The 10,295-nt window shown below is 44.3% G+C and overlaps 1 protein-coding gene across 12 annotated transcripts in view; it reads left to right on the top strand.

The window, feature by feature from the left end:
- Positions 1-10,295, top strand: part of Pcbp3 (poly(rC) binding protein 3) — a 215,199-nt gene that overhangs the window by 121,801 nt on the left and 83,103 nt on the right. Inside the window, exon 1 of one of the 12 annotated variants that reach the window (XM_033768017.1) lies at positions 6,575-6,595. The exons of the other annotated variants lie outside the window; for them this stretch is intronic. The gene's annotated coding sequence lies outside the window, so the exon portion shown is untranslated. Of the gene's footprint in view, positions 1-6,574; positions 6,596-10,295 lie in introns of those variants that run through there. 12 annotated transcript variants of the gene reach the window in all.

The following is a 10,295-nucleotide window of genomic DNA, read 5'->3' as shown; positions in this document are numbered from 1 at the left end:
GGGGAAGAACAAAAAGGGAAAAGAAAAAAATGTGAGAGAATGAAAAGATGAAAATAAAGTGTTTGTAGATGGGGAGGGGAGGAGGGGGTGAAGGGAGGGCAGAGGTAAGGGGAAAAAAATGAGAATCAAGACTTGCCATGTAAAGGTACATGATCCCAACAATGAATGTAACTGTACTGTATCCCTAAATGTGCCAATAAACTCAATAAAAAAAAAAAGCTTTTTATTTTGATGTAATTCAATTTGTCTATTTTTCCTTTTGTTACCTGGGCTTTTAGGTTCAGATCTCAAAAACCATTGCTAAGAGCAATGTTCTATAATTTCCACCATATTAATTGTTGATTTTCGTATGTGATGGGAGATGAAGGTCCAATTTCATTCTACTCTGTGTGTGGATATTCAGTTTTTAAAATGCAAGTGATTGAAGATTATCCTTTTGCACATTTATCCTTGGCACCTTTGTTGAAAACCAGTTGACTGACTATGCCTGGGTTCATATCTGGATTCTCTTCTCTGGTGGTGGATGTGTCTGTTTCTATGCCAGCACTGTGCTGTTTTATTACTGTCTCTTTGTAGTATCTGAAATCAGGTAGTGTGATGCTTCCAGCTTTGTTCTCTTTGCTTTTGATTGCTTTGGCTGCTTGGGTATTTTTCCTTTGTGTGTGTGTGTGTGTGTGTGTGTGTGTGTGTGTGGTTCCATGTCAATTTTGTTTTTTCTATAGCAATGAAAAATTACATCAGAATTTTGATAGAGACAGCACTAGAGTAACAGATTTAATATAGTACTATATAGACATGATCTACTATGTCATATTACAGTGGCCACCTGCAGGTCAGATGTGGAAGAGTGCGAAGGAGCTGTCTGCACACAGGATCTATAGAATCTGTAGATCACTTTGGATAGTATGGCATTTTAATAATTTTAAGTCTATGAATGCATGGAATATCTTTATTTGTGTCTACTTCAATTTATTTAACTAGCTTTATAATTCTCAGTGTACAGATTTTCCACTTCCTTGGCTAAATTTAGTCCTAAGTATATTTTTAGCTCTTGTAAGCAAGGTGTTTCTTTTGGTTTCTTTTTCAAAAATTTTGCTATCAATGTGGAGAAACACTGCTGATTTTTGCATGTTAATTTGTATCCTAAAATTTACTGGACTTTTTTACCAATTATAATGGATGTTGTTTGTTTGTGTGTGTGTGTGTGTGTGTGTGTGTGTGTGTGTTTTGTGGACTTCTTAGGGTTTCTGATCTAAGATCATGTTATCGCTGTTTAGTGACAATTTCACTTCTTCCTTTCCTGTTTGGAGGGCTTTTATTTCTTTCATTTGCTTTCTTGCTCTGGACAGGACTTACAGTATTACGTTGTACAGGAGTGGTGAGTGTGGACATCTTGGTCTTGTTCCAATCTTAAAAGGAAAAATCTTCACTCCTTATATTGAGTGTAATGTCGCTATAGGCTTTCTGTGCAGGGCCTTTTTTGGGTTGAAATACATTCCTTCCATCCTTAGTTATTTGAGTCCCTCTTTGCATTTACTGAGATGATCATGTTTTTCTCCTTCGTGTGTGGTTCACCAGGGTTACTGATTTGTGAATGTTAAACCACCCTTGCACCCAAGGGATAAGTCCCATTTGATTGCAGTAATTGATTCTTTTAATGTATGTTGAATTGTAATACCATTGAAAGGATTTTTGAAGGAAATGTTTGCAGGTATAGAGAAATTTTCAATATGTGAAATCTAATACTTTTGGTCAAAGGCTTTTTTGAAAAAAGCATTTTGAGGGTATAAACATTGCCTTCTGCAGCCCAGGCCCTGATGCTAGCCTGCCTGCAGTCACTGGGACCTCTGTCAATTTGGTGACAGGATAGGAATGAAGGCCTTCTGCATTTCTTTGATTATTAGTGAGCCTGCCCACTCAAATGTTTTAATTTTATCATGTAAAGATCCTTTCCCTAGTTTTTCTAAAGTATATGTTGCAAGTATTTTCTTAGGTTATTTATTCTATGTGTTGTTGATAACAGTCTTTTTAAAGTGAACTTTAAAACAATTTTATATTTATAAAAATATTAAAAAGCATAGGCACTTCTCTCACAACCCTCACCAAGTTTGCCCCTTTACTAATGTCTTCTGTTAGTGTGGTACATTTGTAGCATTAACTGACCAGTACTGATACCTTACAGTCCACAAACTCTGTTCTATATTCAGGTTTCCTTAGTTTCCTCTAATGTCTTTTTTTCCATTCCAGGATTTCATCTGGGATACTATGACATTTAATTGTCACATCTCCTTAGGCTCCTGGCTGTGTTATAGACTGTCCTTGGTTTTGGCCTTGACAGTTTTGAGGGGGACAGGCCAGGCATTTTTAGGGTATTCCTTAACTGGGGTTGTTGTAGTAATGTTTTTCTCATGGTTAGACTGAGGTTGTAGGTTTGGAGTAGACTATAGAGATGAGTGTCCTTCACGTTGTATAACAGACACCCACTGACAACACGACTTATCATGTATACTGGCCTGGTCTCCACATACAGTTGTTCTCTGCCCTTTGTAGTACTATTCTCTTAGTAGATACTCATCATGTACAGCCCACAGCCAAGAGGGAGGGACTAGGTAGTTTTGTTTAACTCCTACTTTTTAAATTATACTATCATATCAATCAGTGTTCACTAGAGTAACAGATTTAATATACTATATAGACATGATCTCCTAGGTAGTATTACAGGGGCCTGCCTGCAGAGTCAGGTGTGGGAGAGTGCGAAGGAGCTGTCTGCACACAGGAGAGCTGAACAATCCAGTCAGGAAGAAAATTTGGAGCTCACTGCAGAGTCCCCTTGGCGTCTGCGTCAGGAAGCCGAAGGGTCGATGTTGGAAGTCTGAAGAGTCTGAGCTGGAGGCCTGGATATGGACTTCCAAAGGCGATGTGAAGACTGGAGCTCCTCCACAGAAACCCTAAGCCAGACTTCCTCCTTCTCCTCATTTTTATCCCATCCAGGCTGTAAGCCTATTGGTTGGCATCCAGGGTAGGTCTTCCCTCTTCAGTAAATTGGTCATCCATACTCAGAGTTATGCTAAGCCAATTAGCTGGGTGTTTCTTATGTCGGTCAACACAGTAGTTAATTTGTACTGGTGTATATTATGGCTTGTTTCTAGATGTCCCCCAAAGCTTCATATGCTCATAGGCTTTTCTGGGCTGGTCAGATCTAGGGTGTGTGATACTTGGATTAAGGGTGTGTGGTACTAAATTAGTTCACTGATTGGAATTAGCATAATTCCAAGTATGATTGAAAGTATTTACTGAAGACAGAAGTCCCCACCCTGGGTGTGGATAGCATCACCCCAAAGGCTTGTGGTCTGGATGGGATAAAAGGGAAAAGTTAGGCTCACTGCTGCTGCTTGCTGCTTGCCGCCTCCTGCCCACTCTGGACTCTTTCACCTCTACAATGCCCCTCTGTGATGCCACCCTGCTTTGGAGCCAGCTGACTATGGTCTGAAACCTCTACACATTGTGAGCCAAAATAAACCTTTCCTCCTTTAACTTTGGATATCTTATCTCAGCAATGAAATCAGTAACTAAAAGAGTCTAGTATGTAAGGTTAGAATCAGACTTTAATTTTTAAAATTTTTTGATCTAAAATAATTTGAGCTAGTACCTTTTGATAAATGATCTATTTCTCCATTTGTGAATCTTTCATTTTCAGGGAAGCATTTAGTACTGTATTTGTGTCCCTGATGTTGGCATTAAAATATCTTCAAATGAGATGTATCCTTATTATAACCACTGTTGTTAAAATACAATTATTTCCAAGTTATTAGCTATGGAGCAAAAATATACAACTAAAGAAGAGAAAATGCCAGTGAGAATGAGACAGGTCCAGGCATCATCAGTTACAGCAATAACAATGCACAGTTAAAGCTTCTGTTAGAAGACAGACGCTGATGAACCACTGATCCACACATGACTTGGGTGGGTACAATAGTCAGTGCAAAGTAGGAGGACCTGGACGTGAAAGAGCCCATTCTCTGGTTTTACTTATATAAGTTCTTGCACAGCTACATAATCCATAATGACAGAAAGCAGAGTAGTGGACTTCTGTTCCCACGAAGATAGAGAAGATGTACTTTTCTCTGTTCCTCCTGCCAAGCACAACTGAAAGTATGCCAGTAAGTACAGACAAGGGAAAAAACCCAGACAGACCCTGCTCTCTAGCCAAAGGGGCACCTTGCCAGACAGAAGTGTTCTAAACCAAAAGCTCTCTCCTCTGCCCAGAGAGCCAGCCCCTCCAAAACCTAGGCCCGGGCCATCCTTGCCAGAAACAGTTCAGTAGAGAGATCAGACTTTCCCCCAATAGAAGGGGAATCAAAAGGACACAGTCAAAGTTAACCTTTGTTTCTGTTGTCTATAAATAAGCTGCTCTGTACTTTTGCCCTTTTTCCCTGGGCCCTGGCCATGCCCAGCCCAGTGGTAACCCTTCCACACTGCTCCAGGTGGGGTTTCCCCTCCGTCCTGCTGTGCGGAGTGGCAACCAGTTTTTTCAGCAATGTCCCTGGAGTCAATTCTGCCCTTTCCGCTTCTGTCTCTCTCTCCCAGCCTTATGGAAAGGTCTCCTGACTGGCCTCGCTGTGGCTCCAAGGTAGAAATGTGGTGGAAGGGTGTGGCAGAGCAAAGGTACTCACTTCACAGTGGTCAGAACCAAGGCGGAGGAACAGCGCCAGAGAGAAAGAGCTTGGGAGCCATACAGAGTAACAAGGTCACTCCTACCACGACCCTCTAGGACACCCCCAAGCATGCTGTGAGCTTGACACAATCAGCTTAACCTCCGAAATGGTTGTCCTGGTACCTGGGTCTCTGGTCCTCGCAGAGGCTCCAATTCATGGTTCATAAGGCTAAGGAGTTGAGTGGAGATTGTTGGGGCCTGGGATCTAGTACAGTGGTGTGCAGCCAGCCTGGGTGGGGCCTGGGGTAGAGCTGCAGGGCTTCTTGGGGTCCAGTTGCCCTTGTTCTGGGCAGCGGTGCCCAGTGCGGTCACACTGCCAGTCATCAAAGCTTATACTGTAGGTCATGGGAAAACAGCTGAAATGCTTCCCTAAAGGCCCACCAATTTGGGGTAAGCCAGATCCCCCTTTCCAAGTCACAGGCTGTGGTGGCACTCTGGGAGTGGACTCACCACACTGGCCCTGGCTGTACAGTCCCCTTGCCCAGCAGCTGGCTTTTGAGCCTACTCAGGTAGCCCCAGAGATGGTCACACAGCACCCAGCTTCTTCCTGGCTGCTGTGTCTACAGTGATTAATCAGAGTGATACTTATGAAAGTGTGTAGACCACAGAGGAAACTGTGAGCAAAATGGGCCAGCAGAGGGAAGGAGGTACTATTTTTAGAAACTGTATTCAGTGGTCTAGAAGCTTACCTGGGAGACAGGTGGTGTGAGTTTTAAACGACAGAAAGTAACTGTGGAGGCACAGAGACAGAGAGCCTGTGTGCCTGATCTTCCCGTGCTTTGGGCCCCAAGGATTCTGGAGCTGAGCTTTTAGACAGCAGCCCAGAGGGCTAGGCCATGAGTGCAGCAGGCAGCAGAGACACGTTTGTGTTCCCTCGGTGTCCACCAGTCCCTGCTATCACTAAGTGACTTGGCTGAAGCTGCGAGACTGCTTGCTCAGTGAGCTCTTCAGCCCCTTCTCCGACCCTACAGTGCAGCGGTTCCCAGGAGCTGGCCTGGGAAAGTTAGGTCCTTCTGACTCCATCGCAAGGCAGCCTGGACACCCCGACTTCTCCTGTCAGGGGATATGGCCTGCAGGTTGAATTGGGAGTGGAGCACATGCGCCCCCTGTTGGCGACTGGAAGCTGATGCACAGATTTTTCTGCAGCTTGAGCTGCAGCGCTCCTGTGCTTGGGTGTTGAGGCAAAACCAACTTCCTCTAAGTGTTCATAGCACCCCTGGTAACCCATCATGGCAGAAGGGCATAATGGAGGAAAGCTGCTCACCTCATGGTATCAAGGAAGCAGAGTGACTCGGGGAGCAACTAGGCCAGTCTCCTGCATCTGAGCAGAGAGAGAGGCACAATACACTCACAAGACTCTAGCTCAAAGTTCTTGGCTGTGCACACGGCTGTGTGTGAGGACAGGGTGATACACTCTTTCAAGCACACTTGGGCCTGGATACACTGGCAGATGAGACTGGGTGAGCCACTGTGCTTTTCTCCACTGCCAACAGGCCCAGAGGCTGACATCACAAGGCCTCCTGTGTGACTGGCCTGGTGTCCTAGGAGGAAACCTGGACCTGGCCCCTGGGGTGAAAAAGTAGAGAGCCTGCATTAAGGCATCCCAGAGAGGACAGGCCAGCCAGCTCTTCCTCTCCTTCCCACAGAGCAGGCCATCAGGGCACTGCCGTCACAGCCTCAGTGACCTGACCAAACAAAAAGCTGCCCAGTTTTCCAGAACCCAAGCAAGAAGTTTAGATCACAAGAGGAGCAGGCAGAGAGGACAGCGATTACATATCACTTGACTTGCTGCTCCACCTCATTCTTCAGAGCCCCTGTCTGGCCTCCTCTGAGCTCAGTGACTCACTGGCTTGGGCTGCCGGCTGCAGTTCTCTGTGGGAGGTACAAACCTTGGCACCCTGGACTCATCCTGGATATCCTCCTCCCGCTCTTCTGGTCCAACAGTGTGTTAGTCAGCCTTGCATTCCATCACCATAACGAAAAGACCTGAGATAAATGACTTAGAGGAGGAGAGGTTTGTTTTGGCTCGTGGTTTCCAAAGTTGCAGTCTGTGTTTGGCTGGCTCCAAGGCAGGAACCTGGCAGAAGGGCATGGTGCAGGAAAGCTGCTCACCTCATGGCAACCAGAAAGTAGAGTGACTTCCTCTTTATTCTGTTTTTGTCCCATCAAGGCCATCAGCCTATTAGGTGGTATTGCCCATATTTAGGAAACATCTTTCCCCTCAGTTTGCTGACCCACTGGCCAGTCATTTTTGGAAACATGCTCACATTTCCATCTTTGGAAATGCCTAGGAAATCAACAAAGCACACCCAGAAATATACTTTGCTGATTTCTTAGGCATTTCTCAATCCAATCAATTTGACAATCAAGTTTAACCTTGACAAACACCAGCCCTCCCAATTCTGCCTACACAGTGAACCTGACTTTGGTATTGATCAAAGGGCATTGCTCCTCCATCTTGACTGCCCTAGTCTCAGACCAGTCACATCTACGCAGTGGCCCAGATGGCTTTCAAGAAATGCTGCTGGATACGTGGTCCACCCTGTGCCAACCCTTGCTCTGCATGTCCGGTGCTGAGAACACAGTCCAGCTGTCTACTGCTGCTCAGTGAGGCCCTGCCCTCTTGGCCTCCTGTGCACCGACCTTCCATCTCAGTGACAACTATCTCCAAGACCCTGGCCTTATTATAGTTCTTTGTAAGTGCGACACTCCACCTGACCCCTGATGGTATGTGCTGGCCGCACTCTCCATTTCTCTTAATTAAATAATTTTGTAGTAAGTGAGAATCAGTGATGACACATATGCAGTATAAACTGTGGGCAGACATTACTGAGTATCCCTGCCTGCTGTCAGGCTCACACTGGCCCCACTGACACAAATATGTCCTCATTCTGCACTCTGCCACTTCCTCCACCTGAGCTTTTCTCTTTCAGATTATTTATTACATGTATAGTTAGTTGCTTGTTTCTGGATTTTCAGAGGGAGTTGTCAATCTCTACTGGATTTAAAACCTCAGTCTTGTTTTAGTGGAATGTTAAGCCTCTTGAATTGGCTTGTGTTGGTGGGGGGAGTTGTGCTTATTGTCTAGGTTCCCACTTTGTGAACATGAATTATTTATCCATTTCCTGGCATTGGACATCTGGTTTATTTTCCTAAGTGAGCAACATTCTTAAGGACAATCACATGTTTCTTTTAGGAGATACATGGTAATTTTTCTTGGATGTGTACAGAGAAATGGAGTTGGGTACATTGAAGACACATGCAAGAGTGACTCTAAGAATAACGTTAAATTATTCTCCAATTCAGTGACACCAGTTTACTCTTCCCCAGCGGTATACTAGTCCATTTTTGTTACTGTGATGAAATACCTATGACTGGCTAGCTTTAAAAAGAAAAGAGGCCCATTGGATGCTGAAATCCAAAGAGGCTCTGGCGAGGGCCACTTGTCTGCATCACCTCATGGGGATGTCAGTGGCTGAGCGCATGTGCGGGGAAGGGATCACATCTCTCGCTCTCTCTTCTGGTACTGTCTTTATCTCTGGCATCTGGATGATAGCATCTTCAGAAAACGAGTTAGCAAATGTTCTCCTGCTGTTGTATTTTCTATAAAAGTTACCTGAACCTGCTGTTTGCTCTTCAGATGTTTGGTAGAATTTCTCCAGTGAAATGTTTTGGACCTGGAGATTTCTCTTTCTGGAATTTTTTGTTACCAATGCAGTTTATTCCCTTGCTACAAGGATGTTGTAGTCTTTCCATTCATTACTTTGGTGCTGTTGCCGCTCATTTTCATGTCCCTGTTTGTTTTCTCAGAATTGTCAGGAGCTTGCTGGAAACAGGTTCAGAGGGTCTCCTGGAGGCCCACTTGATGGCTGCTTTATTGTCCTGGTTGAAGAAATCTTACACCTCTGTCACCTTAGTGGTGGCCCTTGTAGATTGTTTACTTTTCATGTTGAAATAGTCCTAGTTTTTGGTATGACAAGTGAATTTTGTTTAGATCCTGCAAAATATGGGTATGTTTTGCAATTCTGATTCTGAATAAATCTGTTGTACTGCAAACACCTGGGGAAAGGGACAGCTTATACCAGCAAGCTCGGGGTGGGGTTGGGGTCAGGCCTGTACAATCTGCACAGTGGTGGCACTGGGAGAAGGAGCTGAGCACCCTGTGTGTGGAGGCCCAGCGCCCCAGTTTTGGGGAGAAAGGGCTGAGTGCCTGGTAGTTGGAGACCCAGCCCCTCCGGACAGAAGTATTTGTACCCTGTCATTTTTAAGTGAAGCTGGTAGGTTTTGTTAAAAAGATTTCTCACTTACTAGGTTTCCCTTTCCCTGTCTCTTCCCTGGAGATGGCTAGGTTTTCTTGAGACTTGTATTTATCTGTTTATTTATTTTTGTCCTTCATTTTTAGGTTTTGAGCTTTTAACCTACATTGACTATATAGGAGAGAAAAACAAAACAAAAAACAGCGACCCCTCGAATGTGTTCTTTTAAAAGCCTAGAGTCCCTGGCCAGCCCACCTGTATCTCCCCCACTCATGTTTTTTTTGTTGTTGTTTTTTGGTACCAGGGATCGAACTTGGGTCCTTGTACTTGCAAGGCAGGAGGTGGAACCACTGAGCTAAATCCCCAGCCTATACCACTCATGTTTGATCCACACATAACATCCAGGTTGGGGTGGGTGTGTGTGTGTTTGTGTGTGTATGTGTGTGTGTGTGTGTGTGCGCACGCGCACTCTCTGTGATGTCAGTGTCACCAGCCCTTGTTTTCTCTGGTGACTGCCTGATTGTTTTCCTCAGCTGAACTCATCAGGGTTGTGTATTGCTTTGACCTTTCCTAAAACAAATTTGTACTTACTGGTTTTCTCCACTGTCAGACTTCTTTCTTTGTTAACTTCTGGTCTTTTCTTTATTATGACTTTCTACTTTTTATGAATACTTTGTGTTTCTTAGCTAAGTTCTTACATTAGATTCTCAACTCACAAACTTTTGGGCTCTTTAACTCCTACTTCAGACTTTCACAGTTGTAAAGTCCGCCGTAACGTTGTGGCTGCTGGCTGTCACATTTGGCATTCAGTAATTTTGTTGTTGAAATCTGTTTTCCAACTTCATTATGTGGTTCCCATTTTTTATTTTAAAATATTTTTTAAATGTTAGGCCCCCAAAAGGGATAGTTTTTGGCCACTGATTGTTTACCTAGTAGGTAGAAAGTGCAGTCTGTTGATTTATGTCTTCAAAATTTGGATTATGAACTAAAATATTGTCAATTTTTATTTTGTCCTCTGAGAGCTCTAGAAGAATATGTAGCCTGATTGTCAGGTGCAGTTTGTAAAGTGTAAATACACTGTCAAGTTTTTGAGTTTCTCATGTACTCTACACTTTTATTATTGGGAGAGGGAGACTCACTTATGTGAGCTAGAATGGAGAGAGAACAGTTGGTGGCTTGGCTTGGGTGTGACTTGGCAGAGTGGATTCTGAGTTTCAACTTCTCTGTCTGTCTGCCTGCCTGCCCTTCTCTCTCTCTCTCTCTCTCTCTCTCTCTCTCTCTCTCTCTCTCTCCCTCCCTCCCTCCCTCCCCCTCTCTCCACTCCC

The sequence above is a fragment of the Fukomys damarensis genome, unplaced genomic scaffold, assembly GCF_012274545.1.
Source record: "Fukomys damarensis isolate Sample0158 unplaced genomic scaffold, DMR_v1.0_HiC HiC_scaffold_24, whole genome shotgun sequence".
Lineage (NCBI taxonomy): Eukaryota > Metazoa > Chordata > Mammalia > Rodentia > Bathyergidae > Fukomys > Fukomys damarensis.
Note: the sequence above shows the minus strand (reverse complement) of the source record. Positions and strands in the feature narration are given on the sequence as shown.